Genomic DNA, 19214 nt, shown 5'->3' with positions numbered 1-19214 from the left:
TGGTAAATACACAATTCATACCTGAACATGTATTGTGAAGTTTGGGGGCTCAATGTCCTAAAAGTATAAATTAGACCAAAGTAGTTTAATGTATCTTGGGTTCTCTGTCTTTACCTACATTTTAACTACTTTTAACTACTTAGTGAAGGGTTTGAGATTTACATATGAACGTTTACATGCAAAATCAATGTATTTTTATATAACAGGAGCAAAGAATTAGAAATAAAATTATTAAATATATATCTCCAGGAAGAAACAAGTCTCTAGGAAATAAAAGTAGGGATGGATTTAACAAAAGACATGCAAAAGAGCTTTATGGACAATGAAAGAACACTGTTGTTGAGGGAAATTTCAAAAGTCCTAAATAAGTGGAAAGCTATACCATGTTTGTGATCTGAAACAATCAATATTGTTGTGATGTCTATTCTTCCCAAATTATGCAGGCTGGCAAGGCAGAAATCTGCAGAGCCAGCAGCAGGATGGAGACCCAGTCAAGAGATGATGTTGTTACCAAGTCCAAAGGCAGTCTTCTGTCAGAATTTCCCCTTCTTTTGAGAGGTCAGTCTTTTTCTCTGACTGCCTTCCATTGATTGGATGAAGCCCTCCCACAGTACAGAGGGTCATTTCCTTTGTTCAAAGTCTATTTATTTAAATGTTAATCTCATCTACTATCCAAAGCAATCTGCAGATTCAATGCAATTTCCATTAAAATACCAATACAAAATACTAGAACAAATATTCCAAAAACTTATATGGAACAAAAAAAGACCAAATAGCCTCAGCAATCTTGAGAAAAATGAACAAAGATGGAGAGATCACAATACCTGACATCAAATTATACTATAAGTCCACTGTAATTAAAACAGCCAGGTACTGGCATAAGAACAGACACATAGATCAATGGAAGAGAATAAAGAGCCCATATATAAACCCACACCTTTATGGCCAATTCATATTTGAAAAAGGAGGAAAGAACATACAATGGACTAATGACAGTCTCTTCATTAAGTGGTGTTGGGAGAATGAACTAATAATTGAAAGAAAAAAAAAAAACAGGAACTAGACCACAAATTTACACCATACCCCAGAATAAACTCAAAATGGATAAAATACTCAAATATAAGTCACAATAGCATAAAAATTATAAGGAAAACATAGGCAGTAAAATTTCATGTATCCCATGCAGCAGTATTTTTGCCAATGTATCTCCTAGGACAGAGAATACAAAGGAAAAAATAAACAAATGGGACTACATCAAATTAAAAATCTTCTGCACAGCTAAAGAAACTCAGCAAAATGAAAAGGGAAGCCCTGGCTGGTGTAACTCAGTGGACTGAGTGCAGGCCTGCAAACCAAAGGATCACCAGTTTGATTCCCAGTCAAGGCACATGCCTGGGTTGCAGACCAGGTCCCCAGCAGGGGGCATATGAGAGGCAACCACACATGAATGTTTCTCTCCCTCTCTCCTTCCCTTCCCTTCCCCTCTAAAAATAATTAAGTAAAACCTTTTTAAAAAAATGAAAAGGGAACACACTGTATGGGAGAATATATTTGCCAATGATAAACTGGACAAGGGTTTAATCTCCAAAATATATAAATAACTCATAAGACTCAACACCTGCAAGACAAAGAATCTAATTTAAAAAATGGCAAATGCAAGATGAAGGCATAGGTAGAAACACACTGCTCCTTTGCACAACCAAAAGAAAGAAAACAACAAATTTAAAAATAAAAAACAACCAGAACTGACAAAAAATCTAACTGTACTAAAACCCAACGACCAAGGAGTTTAAGAAGAAACATTCATCCAGACTGGTAGGAGGGGTGGAGATGGGCAACTGGGCAGAAAGAACTCATAGCCAGGCACTGGATGGAGGACCAGGAAGGGCAAGGCAGCAGCTGGAGGACCAGGCAAGGTGGTGGCTGGCAGAGTAGGTGGTCCCACAATTTGCAGGCAGATAAACTGGGAAGAACAACTGGGGAGCGAGAGAGACTATGCAACCCAGGGCTCCACTGCAGGGAAATAAAGCCTCAAATCTCTGACTGAAAAAACCTGTGAGGGTTGTGGCAGTGGGAGACTCCCAGCCTCACAAGAGAGTTCACTGGAGAGAACCACAGGGTCTTAGAATGTACATAAAACCACCTATCCAGAAATCGGCACCAGAAGGGCCCATTTTGCTTGTGGGTAGCAGAGAAAGTGACTGAAAGCCCGCAGGAGAGCTGAGAAGGCAGCATTGTTCCCTCTCGTACTCCTGCCCCACAAATAATGCCACAATACAGCTACTTAATACAGCACTGTGGGTTGCCCCACCCTGGTAAACACCTAAGGCTCCGTCCCTTACTACCTAACAAGTGTGCCAAGACAAAAAAAAAAAAAAATTCACCTGTTGGGAACTGCCCTGCCTGGTATCAGAAGCTGTAACCCCTGCCAAGGTTAAGGCTGAGGAAGTGGCCTTGGACCATAAGCCACCAAGGAGACAAAAGCTTATCTCCCTGGCAGGAGTACTGCTTCTGCTGCTTCATTCATAACTGAACCCCAGTGCTTGGTCAGTTAGCCAATGATGGGTATGATTCCCCAAAGGGGGAACAACCCAAGACAGGCATGATCACACAGGAGGCCCCCAAGAAAGGACTTTGGGGGCTACAGCAAAAGGGGGTGATGGACCCTCGCTCCTCCGCTTTGATATAGCCTGAGTCCTCATCATCTGGGAGAAAATCTCCTTGTCTCTTGGTTGCCTTAGTTCCCTTGCTCCACCTAAGCCTGAAACAATGACAGGGTGGTGCAGCTCTGTGCTGAAAGGGCGGGTTCCCTGGGTGATCAGGCCTAAGAGAGAATATGTAAAATTCTGTGAAACTTGCTTTGTTTAGAATGCTCTCAGTTGAATGATAAGGGTCCAAGAAAGAAGTAAGTTTGTTCCTTAAATTTTTACAGCTCTTTGACCCTGACTCAAAATAGGCCCTCAGACTTCCTTGTTATCTATTGTTTGATCCTTACTTCCAGCAATGAGGAATGAGCTTTTGCCTGAATTCTTATTTCAAATGAAACCAATAAAAAGCCTCTCTGGAGGGGGAACAAGGTGCTCTCCCCACCAGAGAGAGGGTGGCCAAGGCACTCCCCACGTGAGGAGTGGCCCTTCTGTTCCTATTCCCCCACAGGACCTGGTTGTCTCTGTGTATGTTTTTAGCATGTTTCAATGAACATCAGCAGCCAAGATGGATACTGCTGGCCAGTATCCTCCTCAATGACCCAAATGAAAGAACAGATCAAACCTCCAGAAAAAATACAATTAAGCGATGAAGAAATAGCCAACCTATCAGATGCACAGTTCAAAGCACTGGTAATCAGGATGTCACAGAACTGGTTGAGTATGATGGCAAAATGGAGAAAAAAATGAGGGCTATGAAAAGTGAAATAAAGGAAATGTACAGAGAACCAACAGTGATGAGAAGGAAACTGGAACTCAAATCAATGGTTTGGACCAGACAGAAGAAATAAGCATTCAACCAGAACAGAATGAAGAAACAAGAATTCAAACAGATGAAGAGAGGCTTGGGAACCTCCAGGACAACCTTAAACGTTCCAACATCTGAATCATAGGGTTGCTGGAAGGAGAAGAGGAAGAGCTAGAAATTGAAAACTTATTTGAACAAATAATGAAGGAGAACTGCCCCAGTCTAGCAAAGGAAATAGACTTCCAGGAAGTCCAGGAAGCTCAAAGAGTCCTAAAGAAATGGGACCCAAGGAACCACACACCAAGGCACATCATAATTACATTATTCAAGATTAACAATAAGGAGAGAATCTTAAAAGCATCAAGAAAAGAGGAGACAGTTACCTATAAAGGAGTTCCCATAAGGCTGTCAGCTGATTTCTCAAAAGAAATCTTATAGGCAAGAAGGGGCTGGAAACAAGTATTCAAATTCATGAAAGGCAAGGACCTACATCCAAGATTATTCTATCCAGCAAAGCTATCATTTAGAATGGAAAGGCAGGCCAAGTGCTTCCCAGGTCAGGGTAAATGAGTTCATCATCACCAAGCCCTTATTATATAAAATGTTAAAGGGACTTATCTAAGAAAAAGATAAAAAATATGGACAGTAAAATGACAACAAACTTACAACTATTAACAACCAAACCTAAAAGAAAAAATAACAAAAAACTAAGCAAACAACTAGAACAGGAACAGAATCACAGAAATGGAGATCACATGGAGGGTTATCAGTGGAGGAATGGGATGGGGAGGTAGGAGGAAAAGGTACAGGGAGTAAGTAGCATAAATGGTAGGTAGAAAATAGACAGGGGGAAGTTAAGAATAGTATAGGAAATGGAGAAGCCAAAGTACTTATATGTATGACCCATAGATATGAACTAAAGGGGAGGAATGCAAGTGGGAGGTGGTGTGAAGGCAGAGGGGAATAGAGGGGAGAATGGGACAACTGTAATAGCATATTAATAATATATATTTTTTAAAAATGGACAAAGGATCTGAATAGACACTTCTCTAAGGAGGACATAAAGACAGCCCACAGACATATGAAAAAGTGTTCAATATTACTAGCCATCAGAGAGATGCAAATCAAAACCAAAATGAGAAACCACGTCACACCTGCCAAAATGGCTATCATTAATAAATCAACAAACAACAAGTGCTGACAAGGATGTAGAGAAAAGGGAACCCTAGTACACTGTTGGTGGAAATGCAGACTGGTGAAACCACTCTGGAATATGGTAGGGAGTTTCCTCACAAGATTAAAATGAAACTGTCTTGTTACCTAGCAATTCCACTGCTGAGAATATATCCAAAGAACTCCGAAACATCAATTTAAAAGAGTACATGAGCCCCTATGTTCATAGCCGTCTTATTTATAACATCCAAGATTTGAGAACAGCTGAAGTACCCATCAGTAGATGAATGGGTAAAAAGCTGTGGTATATTTACATAATGGAATACTACACAGCTATAAAAAAGAAGGAATTCTTACCTTTTGTGACAGCATGAATGGAATTGGAGAGTATTATGCTAAGTGAAATAAATCAGGCAATGAAACACAAACACCATATGACCTCACTTATAACTGGAATCTAAGGAACAAAATAAACTAATGAGCAAAATAGAATCAGAGGCACAGAAACAAGGACCAAACTGACAGCTGTAATAGGGGAGGGAGTAGGGTGGGACTGGTTGAAAGAAGGTGAAGGGGTTAGACATGAACATGTATGAAGGACCCATGGATATGAGCAATGGTGTGGGGACTGACAGTGAATGAAGGGGGACTGGGGCAAGAGAACAAAAGGGGAAAAGTTGGGGCAACCATAATAGCACAAACAATTAAAAAACTTTTTTAAATCAATGTTAATCTCATCTAAAAATTACCTTCACAGAAACATCTGTACCAGTGTTTGACAAATATCTAGGCACCATGGCCTACCCAAACTAATGCAAAATTAACAGTCACACAAAATTTACTAGAAAGGGATCATAAATTTAAACCTAAAAGTAAAACTATATGCCTTCTAAAAGAAAACAGATGAGAAAAATTTCTGTTAACTTATAGACAAAGCTTTATTATGACATTTTAAAAACTATTAAAAACAACAATGATTAACTGAAATTTACCAAAATTTAATTTACACTTTGAATGACACCATGAAGGAAACTAAAAGGCAAACCACAGAATAAGATAAAATATTCCCAATACAGATATCTAATAATGAACTTATATCTAGATTACATAAAGAACTTATAATTTAATAAGTCAAATGACTCTATTAAGGATGAAAAGAATTTAATAGATATGTAACCAAAAATGATATACGAATGACCAATAGACAAATGTGTCATTAAGGAAATAAAAATTAAATCACAATGAAATATTACTGCAAACCCATTAAAATAGCTAAAGTCAAAAAGAATAACAGCACTTAGTAAGTGCTGGGGAAAATGTAAAACAACAGTAATATCATGCTGGTAGCAAAGTAAAATGGTAAAGTATTAGACAGTTTTTCTTAAAATTAAACACATATCTACCATACTTTATTGAACATATACCCACATATTCACCGAACAGGATTGAAAACATATGTCACAACAAATACTTGTACACTAATATTTATAGCAACATTATTCATGATAGCCCAAAACAGAAACGACCCAAATGCTTATAAAAAAGGTGAATGGGTAAACAAGCTGTGGAAAATACATCCATAAAGTGGAACACTACACAGCAAAAAGGAAAATGACTACTGATATGCAATAGTATGGGTGATTCTCAAATCATTACCCTGAGTGAAAGAAGCCAGACACATAAAACTACATAGCTTGATTCCGTTTACATAAGATTCTAGAAAGTGCAAACATACAAGGTTTTCCAGAAAAAGTCCAGCCATTTTTAATATAATGAGAATGGTTTGTGCGACATCAGTGTAACCTGGCAGCCAAGGAGAGTGGAATGGAATACACATGTGTGAACAATGACAACTTCACTGTACTCATCAGTGGGAGTGGTAGACATCGTTTAGTGAGCACATGTGCTATGTGGCCTTCATTTCCAAAATGACTGAGTGAGTAGAGCAACAAATCTGCAGCAAACTTTTTTGTTAAGTTTAAACCTTCCTCCATGAAAACTATTCAGATGATTCAGAAGGCTGCAGCTATGGGCAACTGGTGATTGTCAGCTTCATCACAACAACATGACTGTTCATGCATCATGTCTCATGTAGAGCTTTTTGGTGAAACATCAAACTACTGAGGTGACTCAGCCCCAATACAGCCCAGATTTGCTGCCCTGAGACTTCTGGCTGTTCCCAAAACTAATGTTACCTTTGAAAAGAAAGAGATTTCAGGCCTTTGATGAGATTCGGGAAAATACGAGGAGGCAGCTGATGGCAGTTGGAAGAACTGTGTGATGTTCCAAGCTGTCTACTTTGAAGGGGACTGAAGTGTCATCATCCTATGTACAATGTTTCTTATATCTTGTATCTTCTTCAATAAATGTCTCTATTTTTCATATCACATGGCTGGATACGTTCTGGACAGACCTCATATAGTGCCAGAAAGCAGACCAGTGATTGCCTGGAACTTCAGGCACAGAGATGGCTGACTACAGGTAGGCACCATTTGGAGTGATTGAAACGTTCTCTTCATGTTAGTGGCGGTGGTTTCACAGGTGTATACAATTGTCAGAACTCATTAAATGGATAAACTTTATTCAATGCAAGTTATATCTCAGTATACCTCAATAAAAGCACAGTCTTGTATGAGATTCTCCCTCTCTCTCTCTCTCCCTCTCTCTCCCCACCTTCCTCCCTCCCTCCCTTCCCTTCCTTCCTCCCTCCCTCAGCAATCAGGAAAGATGACTGAGTTTTACACCAGGCTTACACCTGTGGGAACAGTAACAGCATAGGTGCAGTGGTTTCATGATTGTGACCAATTCAGTAGCAATGGGAAATTTAAGCCAAAAATAACCAGGCAAAATATAAGCTCTTACACTCCTCCAGGGTCCCCCAAAATATGTGATGTCATGAGATGCTTTTATCACACAAGGAAGAAGTTTAAGCTATTTATCTGATGCTCAGAGAACAAGGTATCTCAATTTATCAATCAGCTTTTGATGCAAAACAAACCACTCCCAAAACTACAAACTTACAACCAGTTCTTTTTTAAATACATTTTGTTATTTTATAGTGTCCAAAGTAATATTTTTGACAAATGATATACTATAAATGTAGATATCATTTAGACACTAAAAAAATAATCTTTATTAAATAATTTTCCCCAGGAGCATGTGAGCTTCAGTGTGGTAGTTTTGAGATCTTCTTTTCCTAATATTTTATTTTGAAATTTTTCAGACTTTAGAGAAATTTAAAGCATTGTAGAGTGTACACCTGTATACATACCACCCGAAGTTCTACAATTGACATTTTACCATATTAAAACTAGTCCTTGAGCTCCTGATTCTATTGGGTCATTCATGATGTCTGGGATGGCCTGCTGCTCTCACTCTTTGCCTGCAGTCCAAGTGTCTGTGGGAGCTGGCTAGACCTGACCAGCTTCACTCCTGTGCCTGGTTGCTGGCCTGAATGTTGAGGATGACTGGGCCTTTTCCTGTCACCATCCAGCAGGATAGCCAGGGCTCTTCCCATAGCAACCAGGTTGCAAGCGGCAAAACTGCAAGGCTTTTAAGTCCTGGGCTTCTAACTTGAACAATATAATTTCTACTAGATGATATAGGCAACAAAGCCTAACTAGATTTGGTTGGGAAGGAGTGATGTGGGAGGGAGAGATAAACCTCAACTCTTTATTGGGGCACCATTTTTGAAGTCTACTATACTCAATTAAAAGGTGTCTGGTTCTTGCCTTTTGACCCAACAATTCTGGAATTATATCCTAAGAACCCTGAAACACCAATTCAAAAGAACTTATGCACCCCAATGTTCATAGTAGCACAATTCACAATAGCCAAGTGCTGGAAGCAACCAACCTAAGTACCCATCAGTAAATGAGTGGATCAAAAAACTATGGTACATTTACACAATGGAATACTACACAGCAGAGAGAAAGAAGGAGCTCCTGCCCTTTCAACAGCATGGTTGGAACTGGAGAGCATTATGCTAAGTGAAATAAGTCAGGCCATAAGAGACAAATGCCATATGATCTTACCTTTAACTGGAACATAATCAACAAAAGAAAAAAGCAAACAAAACATAGAGACATTGAAATTAAGAACAACCTAACAATAACCAGAGGTGAGGGGGGAGGGGGCAGTGGGGGGAAGGGTTTTCAGGAACTACTGTAAAGGGTACATGGACAAAACCAAGGGGGAGGGTGGAAGCAAGGGAGGGAGGTGGGTTTGGCTGGGGTGAGGGGTAGTGGTGGAGGGAAAATGCAGACAACTGTAATTGAACAACAATAAAATAATTTTTAAAAAATAAAAGGTGTTTAGTTCTCTATACTGTCTGAAGCATCCCCAACCTCACACGTCTCTCTCAGCCTGTCTTTACCTGGCTCAAAGAGCCCTACCTCACAGACAGGGCTTTATTCCCCACCGAGGTAAGTATTCTTAGACATCTATGATGAGCACCCATTATGCATCAGGCACTCTGTTCAGCATCCTATATTCATTCCCTCTAAACCCTTTAAACAATAAGATGCAAGTATGATGTGAAACCCCATTTTACAAAGCAAGCTCACAAAGTTTATTTAACTGTAAAGTGTTATTCAAGCTCACAAAGTTAAAATAACAATATACAACTCACACATGGATTACACAGTTGCAGGATTCAAACCTGAGTCTGTCAAACTCCTAGGCCTGTTGTCTTCAACAGTACCTACCCTATTCAACTGCTTCTAGAAATAGTACATATTTTCACTTTTAGAACAAAAAATATTAAAGAAAATGCCTCATTTTATTCCTGTATAGCCAGAATAAAAAGTTTTATTGCCCCTGCCTCCACAAACACCCTCAGGCACCTGGTAATGTTTTTTAGATCTCTTTAGCAGTTATTCTAAAAGGGCAATTTTCAGTGGTGAGTCACTGCTTCAGTATCCCAGGGTTTAATAATAGTAAAACCCATGGTAAGTTACAAAGGGTTAGGATGGGGGAGCCACCAAGGGGTATTTCAGGTAAATGGGAAGGCCATGCTGCTGGGAGTTTCTTGTCTTTTCCTCTTCTAGTCACTGTACTTTTATGTCCTAATCTATCTAGTAAGAATTAACCAAATACCAGCTTCTGCTTTTGAAATCAAAATGAAAGATAATGAAGTTCTTTCTTTGCAAAGTACTTAGGACAATGTGGTTATATGGTCTATGAAACTGGACAGACTGAAAAATAATGACATATCGAAAAACATGCTTGTAAAATCAATCACCTGAGGGAATGACCTAAACAGGAAGGACAGGAGCTGGGAATAAGTTTCAAGGATTCTTTAGTGCTTGTGATCCACCATCCCAGAAGAGCACTGAAGTCATCCCTGAATAGGAACCATCTCTCAATTCTTAGAACTTCCCAAGGTGCCACTGTCCTCCCAAGTAAAATTTTAAAATCTCATGGCATTACAGAAGTGAATCTTGAAATTAGATATCCAGCTATACCATTGTGTAAAGAAATTCCTCAAATATCTTCTATCTTCAGGGTTTCCTCTTTTACATAGCACAATATAGACACAGCATTATGTTTATGTTTATGAAGGGAGAAGGGAACTGAAATGAAAACCACTTGCATGCCTTTAAAAAAAACCTTTCTCTCCTTATAGCATATATTAAATTTTGAATTTTAAAATTTGGTTTTCAGGATGAGAAAAATAAATCTGATTTTGAAAAAACTCCTGACTTGATCCAAAATGAGGTGCTCTTTTTTTACCCAAACAATAAAGATCATTTCTCATTCAGTATCATGAAGAAAGAAGAAGGAGGAGGAGGAGGAGGAGGAGGAGAAGGAGAAGGAGAAGAAGAAGAAGGTGGAGGAGGAGGAAGAAAGAAGAAGAAAGAAGGAAGAAGAAGAAGAAAAAGGAGGAGAAGAAGGAGAAGAAGAAGAAGGTGGAGGAGGAGGAAGAAAGAAGAAGAAAGAAGGAAGAAGAAGAAAAAGAAAAAGGAGAAGAAGGAGGAGGAGGAGGAGGGGGAGGAGGAGAAGAAGAAGGAGGAGAAGAAGAAGAAGAAGAAGAAGGAGAAGAAGGAGAAGAAGGAGAAGGAGGAGGAGGAGGAGAAGAAGAAGAAGAAGAAGGAGGAGGAGGAGGAGGAGGAGGAGGGGAAGGAGGAAGTAGGTAGGTGTTAAATAGTTAATAAGTAAGCAAATGCATGAATGTTCCAATTTTAGAGAAGTTGAAACAAGCTGAAAGAATGTGAAATTTGGCCTAAATTACACAAAGAAAGCTTTTGGAGAGATAGAATTCTCTCCAAAGGGGTGTGGTATAGAGATTTTCAAAGTACCTACAAAGTAGGTACTCAGGGTCCACCCGCTGCGATCTTGCATGCCCCGGATGCCTTACACGCCTGGTCCCAACACTCTCTGCTCTCTGTGCCGGGACCCACACCTGGCTGCCTGACTCCGCCCCTCCTACTGGTCTGGATGAACGTGTCTATTTTAACTTCTTGGTTGTCTGACTTCCATACAGTTCAATTTTCTGTCAGTCCTGGTTGTTATTCTGTTTCTAAATTGTTGTTGTCCCTACCTTGGTTGTGCGAGGAGGCACAGTGTGTCTACTTATGCCTCCATCTTAGCCGGAAGTCCCTGAATGCTTTTTATTTGTTTTTCTTGTCTGATTGCTGTGGCTAGAACTTCCAATACTATGTTGAATAGAAGTGGTGAAAGCAGACATCCTTGTCTTGTTCCTGATATTACTGTGAAAGCTTTTAGTTTTTGCCCATTGAGTATGATGGCGGCTGTAGGTTTCTCATATATGGCCTTTATTATGTTGAGGTTTGCTCCTTCTACTCCCACTTTGCTGAGTGTTTTTATTATAAATGGGTGGTGTATCTTATCAAAAGCCTTTTCCACATCTATTGATATGATCATGTGATTTTTGTCTTTTGTTTTGATTATGTGATGTGTTATGTTTATTGACTTGTGAATATTGTACCATCCTTGCACTCCTGGGATGGATCCCACTTGATCATGGTGTATGATCTTTTTAATGTATTGCTGGATGTGGTTTGCCAATATTTTGTTGAGGATTTTAGAGTTTATTTTCATCAGCAATATTGGCCTGAAGTTTTCTATATTTGTTGTGTCTTTACCTGGTTTTGGGATTAAGATGATGCTGGCTTCATAAAGAGAGTTTGGGAGTCTTCCCTCTTCTTGCATTTTTTGGAATAGTCTGTGAAAGATAGAGGTTAGCTCTTCTGTAAATATTTTGTAAAATTCTCCTGTGAAACCATATGGTCCAGGGTTTTTGTGTGTCGGGAATTTTTTGATTACTGCTTCAATTTGGTCAGCTGTTATTAGTCTGTTCAGTATTTCTGCTTCTTCTTCATTCAGTTTTGGAAGATTATATTCTCCTAGAAGTTTGTCCATTTCACCTAGGTTTTCAAATTTCTTGGTGTATTGTTCTTCATAATTTCTTATAACCCTTTGTATTTCTGTGGTATCAGTTGTAATCTCTCCCCTTTCGTTTCTGATTTGTTTCTTTGGGCCCTCTCCCTTTTTTCCTTGATGAGTTTGCTTAACGGCTTGTCAGTTTTGTTTATCTTTTCAAAGAACCATCTCCTGGATTTATTGATCCTTAGAATTGTGCTTTGAGTCTCTATGTCATTTAATTCTGCTCTGATCTTGGTTATTTCCTTCCTTCTACTTGCTCTGGGCTGTCTTTGTTGTTGTTCCTTCAGTTCTTGTAGATGTAGGGTTAAGTTGTTTGTTTGAAATTTTGCTATTCTTTTTAGGTAGGCCTGTATTTCTAGGAACTTCCCTCTTAAGACTGTCTTTCTGTGTCCCATAACTTTTGGACTGTTGTGAGTTCACTTTCATTTGTTTTCAGAAACTTTTTGATTTCTTCCTTGATCTCATTCTTAACCCACTCATTATTTAATACCATGCTCTTTGATCTCCATTAATTTGAGTGTTTTTGAGTATTTCCCTTGCAGTAGGTTTCTAGTTTCAGGCCCTTTTGATCTGAGAAGATGCTTGATAGGATTTCAATTGTCTTGAATTTGTTGAACTTTGTTTTGTGTCCTGTCATGTGGTCTATCTTTGATAATGTTCCATGTGCATTTGAGAAGACTGTATATTTTGCTTCTTTGGGATGAAAGGTTCTACATATATCAGTTAAGTCCATTTGATCTAGGACATTGTTCAATACTACAATATCTTTGTTGATATTTTGTTTGGAAGAGCTATCCTTTGTTGACAGTAGGGTGTTAAAATCCCCTACTATAATTGAGTTGCTGTCTGTATCTTTCTTGAAGTCCTCCAAGATTTTACTTATATATTTGGGTGCTCCTATATTGGGTGCATATATGTTTGCAATGTTTATGTCTTCTTGATGGATTCTTCCCTTGAATATTATGAAGTGTCCTTCTGGGTCTCTTTTTATGGCCCTTGTTTTGATATCTATTTTGTCTGACATAAGTATTGCTGCCCCAGCTTTTTTTTTTCCTGTCCATTTGCTTGGTATATTTTTTCCAGCCCTTCACTTTCAGTCTGTGTAGCTCTTTTGTTCTGAGGTGCATCTCTTGTAAGCAGCATGTGTGGGTCACATTTTCTTATCCATTCAGCTACTCTATGTCTTTTAATTTTAATCCATTTAATCCATTTACATTTAAGGTTATTATTGATAAGTACTTATTCATTGCCATTTTATCCCCTTGGTACCGTGTTCTCTCTCTCTCTCTCTCTCTCTCACTCTTCCTCTTTCTCTTCTTAAAGCAGTCCCTTTAGCATCTCTTGCAGTGCTGGTTTGGTGCAGGTGTATCCTTTCAGCCTTCTTTCATCTGGGAAACTCCTTATTTGGCCTTCAATTTTAATTGAGAGCCTTGCTGGGTAGAGTAATCTTGGTTTCAGGACTTTGTTTTTCATTACTTGGAATGTTTCTTGCCATTCCCTTCTGGCTTGGAGTGTTTCCACTGAGAAGTCAGCTCGTAGCCTTATCTGGGCTCCCTTGTATGTTCTGCCCTGTTTCTCCCTTGCTGCCTTTAAGATTCTCTCTTTCTCTTGGAATCTTACATTTTTACTATGTGTCTTGGAATGGACCTCTTTTGGTTCCTCTTGGTTGGGACCCTCTGTGCTTCCTGGATTTGTTTGACCTTTCCTCTCATCAAATTAAGTAAGTTTTCCATCATTACTTTTTCAAACAGGTTTTCTATCCCTTGCTCCTCTTCTCCTCCTGGTATCCCTATTATATGGATATTATTACGTTTCATGTGTTCTGCAGTTCCCTAACACCTCTTCATTATTTTTCATTCTTTTTCTTTTTCCTCTCATTCTGGAAGATTTTTTCTACCTTGTCCTCCAACTCGCTGATTCAACCTTCTGCTTCATCTAGCCTGCTTTTGATTCCTTCTACTTTGTTCTTCAACTCAGAAATTGTATTCTTCATTGTCTCTTTGCTCTTGTCAGTAGTTTCTATTTCCTTTTTCATGTTGATATGGTTTTCAGTAAGTTTTTCATAGTTTCTCTGTAGTTTTTGGTAATTCTCTGTGAGCTTATTGAGCTTCCTTATAACCATTGTTTTAAACTCAACATCTGTTAGTTGACTTGCCTCTATTTTATTTAGCATTCTTTCTGAGGCTTCCTCCTTTCCTTTCATTTGAGGTTTGTTTCTGTGTCTTCCTATTGTTTGTGAGACTCTTCTTGCTAGCTTCTGCTTCTTAAATTTATATGTTTTGACTGCCTGAGTTTGTGGTGTGAACTTCTATGGTAGGAGACTTCTGACATTCAGTGGTGCTGTCTCTTAATCTCCTGAATCTGATGCTCTTGGGATGCCCTTTATGCAGTTTTTATTAGCTCTCTGGATATAATTGGGTTTTGATTGTAGTTGGGTCATTCTTGGTGAGTCCTTCCCTCCAGCTGGTTGATTGAGTGTCACTCTACCCACCACGTCTTTTATGCTCTTGTGCAGGTGCTGCCAGAACAAAACCACAAGGCCCAGGGGACAAATCCACATCTGCAAAAATATCTCCCCCCCTCTTCAATCCCACTATCAACAGCAAATGATCCAGTATTAATAAGGGTGTAAAGAGATTGACTAGTATGAGAAAGGAGAGAAATAAACCATAGCATACATTCTGGTTATATAATATGCACAAACTTTCTGAACAAAAAATGAATGTTAGAAAGCTATGCAGGAAAGAAAATATCACTAGTCATGAAGAATACCACAGTGGATTTTATCTAGGTAGCCTCTAGTATTTACCACTGTTTTTCCTTTCTGGATCTGCCTCTGGCGATGTTGACCCCATCTGCCTCTGGCGAAGACTGCCCTGAGACTGCCAGAGATCTACTGTCCGTGGCTGTCTCCTTCAGTTGTCAATCTAGTCACTCTGCACTCAGTAGTGAGGCTTAAGCCATATAGGGTGGGGCAGAATCCTTCCTGGGGTGGGAGCTATTGTTTCCCCTCAGACTGCTTTTGCTCAAAGGGGATTGGTCTGCCTGAACAGGATGGCTGCTGCTGTAGTGGTGATGACTCAGCACTTGGATTCTAGTGTCTGTTTTCTCAGTTGTCCCCCCAAAGCCTCTCTCCCCAGTCTCTCCTCAAGTGTCTCTATTCCACCTTGTCCAACCCCCTTTACCCATGATCCAACTGTCTGTGGCTATCTCCTTCCATTGTTAATCTAGTCACTCTGTACTCAGCAGTCAGGCTGAAGCACCACAGAGCCAGGGCAGAGTCTCTCCTGTATGTGGAGCTGTTGTTTCCCCTCAGGCTGCTGCTGCTGGTGGGGAGTAGTCATACTGAGCACAATGGCTGCTGCTGTATGGGGGATGACTCAGTACTTGTCAGATATTCTCTCACCTTTCTCCCCAAAGTTTCTGTCCCCAGCATCTCATGCATCTCGAGCACACTCTGCCCCCAAATTTTCTGGAGCCCACAGTAAGTGACTATAAATGAAAACTTGTGTGTTAAGCCTTTAAATGACTCTTTGTGTCTCCAGTTACACCATCTCCAGTAGGGAGTAATTCTTCTGCTTTTCATCACCAGTTGTTTTCTGTGTACTTTTGGGGGCTCTGGTGTTCTAGGCTGGGAATCCCAGCTTAGTGTTTAGACCTCATTCTTTTCAGAGGGACCCAACCTGCCACTTAATTATCCCTCCAGCACTGCTGCCTGTGGTTGCCTCACCAGCCCTCTCAAGTCTCACCACACTCCTTACCAAACAGTTTGTGCTACAGGTGATTCTTCTGTCAGTCCAAGGTTATAAAGTTCCTCTCTTGCTATTCAGAAGTATTTGCAGTTTAAACCAAAACATTACAACATCTTCTCAGCCTGCTTCTATATCCCCTTCCATTATTAAACAATGCTCCTTTACAAAAGGGTCAAGATCAGAGTTTTCTTTTGTGATTCGGAACCACAAGCTTTTTCTGATACACTTATATTTTACCTGTGATTCACCAAGTACAGTATAGGTATGGACAGCATGTATATCAACTAAAGTCAAATATTAAAAATTATGTTATGGATCATTCACATGAGGGATAAAAAATCAAACTTCTTCTACCTTTTCTTTATGAATTCAATAACACATATAAATGATATATTCTGGAGCTATTAGTTGTCATCTAAAAGAGTTGTATAGTAAAGCAGTGAGAAATAAATTCTTGAATCTGACAGTTCAGATTGGTCCTGATCCTTTGACTTACTGTGAAAATTTAGGCTAATATTTTACTTTCTTATAAACTCTCTAATTTCTTCAAGCAAATATTTTGTGTGGTAATTTTAGTTTTCTTCATTGGTAGCATTATTCCAAATTGCACAGTCTGCCATTATCAATATGGGAAGCTCTATATCTGTGTCTAAAATATTGTGACAAGAGAACCATTGGGAAAGCATAAAATTTAAAAGTTTAAAAGCTTTCTACTTTAATTGTTAATATTAAGATCTGTATCTCCTCTGTATTGAACTCTAGAGCTAAGTTGTCTGGTTCAGATCAAGGTATTTTCACTTATTAGTTGTACAACTTTGAGTGTATTACTAAATCTATCTACATTTCATGTTCCTTATATATAAAATCATTATAATAATTGTTCTACTCCATAAGGTTTTGCTGAGCTTTAAATGGAGTAATACATATAAATGGTTTAGCCCACTGTCCTGCACAGAGTAAGTTTCCAATGAATTTATCTACTGGTATTGAAAAAAATGATGGAAAGTGTGGCATTATTTTGTGGAGAATTATCATCCACATCCAAGATTTTTTCTAAGAAATTGTCCAGGATCAACCCTAGTACATAATTCAAAAAGACCTTGGGAGTAATAAAGAAAGAGAAGATTTTTGCTTAAGTGTATTATGTTGTAACATAAGTTTATCTTTCTACTTTTACTAAAATAAAATTTTAAATTTTTTTAAAAACTCACACAAGAGAATGAGCAAGGATAAGATAAGACATATAACAAAGTGTTAAATGAATAGAGAATATTTTGAACATTAAAATACAACTGTAAAATATATTTTTAAAAAGTAGTTGTTTTAAGTCAGTAGTTTTGGGGGTAGAATTAAACTAAAATCAATAGCAGAGATATAACTGTAAAACACCAAAATAACTGGAGATGCAACAACATACTTTTCAAATACACATGAGTTCAAGAAGTATCAAACAAAATTCTAAAACATTTAGAACTAAATGAAAATGAAAATACAGTTTATCAAAATGTGTGGGATTCAGCAAAAGCAATGCTTAGAAGTAAATTTGTAGCTTTGAATGCATATATTAGGAAAGAAGAAAAATCTGAAATCAATACTATAAGTTTTCACCTTAGAACATATTATTAAAATTTTAAAAGAAAAATAAGAGCAAATTAAATCTAAGTAAACAAAAAAGTAAAAATTAAAGCAAAAATCAATGAAATTGAAAACAAATCAATAGAAAAGTCTATGAAACAAAAAGCTGGGCTCCTTGGGGAAAATGAATACAATTGATAAGCTGCCAGCCAGGTAAACTAAGAAATGAGAGGAACAAAAGCATAAAATCATACTATCAGAAATGAAAGAAAGGATATCCCTCCTGATTCCATGGACATCAAAAGGAAAATAAAGGAATATAACAAACAACTCTATGCTCACAAGTTTGATAAACTAAATGAAATAAACCAATTCCTTTAAGAGACATGATCTAGCAAAATTCACACATGAAAAAATAGATAATCTGAATAGGCTTATATCTATTAAGGAAATTGAATCAATAATTAATGACCTTCCAAAGCAGAAGACATAATGCTTACTGTGAGTTCTACCAAACATTTAAGGATGAAATTATACCAATTCTCTACAAGATTCCAGAAAATGGAAGCAGAGGGAACAAACACTTCCTAACTCATTCTATGAAGCCATCATTACCCTATTACCAATACCAGCCAAACACATTACAGGAAAGGAAAACTACAGGCAAATATCTCTCATGAACATAAATGCAAAAACATAATGCAATATTTAGATATGTCATAGAATTGTAACTTAAACCTATGTAATTTTATTAATCAATGTCACCCCAATAAATTTAATTAAAAAGAAAAATATTAGCTACAGAACATCCAACCACAAGTGTGAAACAAGCAACAACAAGTATGAAAGAAAGAAAAGAGAGGATGACCTCCTGTCAATGCCAGTCCAGAGATAATGACTAGATGCAGAAGACAGTCACAAGGGTAAAAAATATCCCTTTGAGTGTACACAGGGAAAAGAAATCCTCTGAAACACCTACCACTCATTCCAGAAAGTATGATGAATAAGGCCAACAATATTTGTTTGTTACCACATGTTGGATTGGAAAAAGAATCAGAAATAAGCGATCCACTAATCTAAGTAATATCCTGTAAGTCTCAGAGACCTAGAACTATCTCCAGCATCTCCAGAGAAGACTGGAAACAGTCATCCTTCTAGAAACAAAATGTTACACCTGCAGAACACACCAATACTGATGATAAAATAAACAAGTTGTGAAATGAAAAAGAATTAGCAAATCGAATCCATCAGTGTCTCAAAAGAATTATATACCATGACCAATTTGTATTTATTCCACTGAAAATGGTGAAGTGCACAGAAAATAACACTAATAATAATAAATTATTAGTAATGAGCCATAATGAGTAAATAGATGAAAAGATGGCCATAATGAGTAAATAGATGAAAAATATAAGTCAATAAGTGGAAAATTTCAGAATAAATACTCTAGAAATAAAAAGTGAAATATCTGAATTAATAATCATAATTCATATAAAAGAACATGACCATAAAATTTCAGATCTTGAGCAAAAAAAGAGACCTAACAATATTCTCAGGGGAAAAAATGATCAAGAATAAAAATTTATCCAACTTCTAAACAGAAAAACTTTAAAATATGATGCTGCAATGAAAAATTCTGAGTAAAATGTATTCTGAAATTACAATTTTATGGCTGTTTCCAAATTATCAACTCTAATAAAATAAGAATACACTTTCTGACATGTAAGTTTTCAAATATTTTACTTATGCATGACTTCTCATGAAACTACTGGTAAGAGATTGCTTCATAAAACTGAGAAAGGAAGCCAAGAGTAAGAAATGGAAGCTAGTAAGCAAAAAATCCAACAGTGGAAG

Source organism: Phyllostomus hastatus, unplaced genomic scaffold (genome assembly GCF_019186645.2).
Source record: "Phyllostomus hastatus isolate PE091 unplaced genomic scaffold, TTU_PhHast_1.1 phas_contig_80, whole genome shotgun sequence".
NCBI classification, from domain to species: Eukaryota; Metazoa; Chordata; class Mammalia; order Chiroptera; family Phyllostomidae; genus Phyllostomus; species Phyllostomus hastatus.
Note: the sequence above shows the minus strand (reverse complement) of the source record.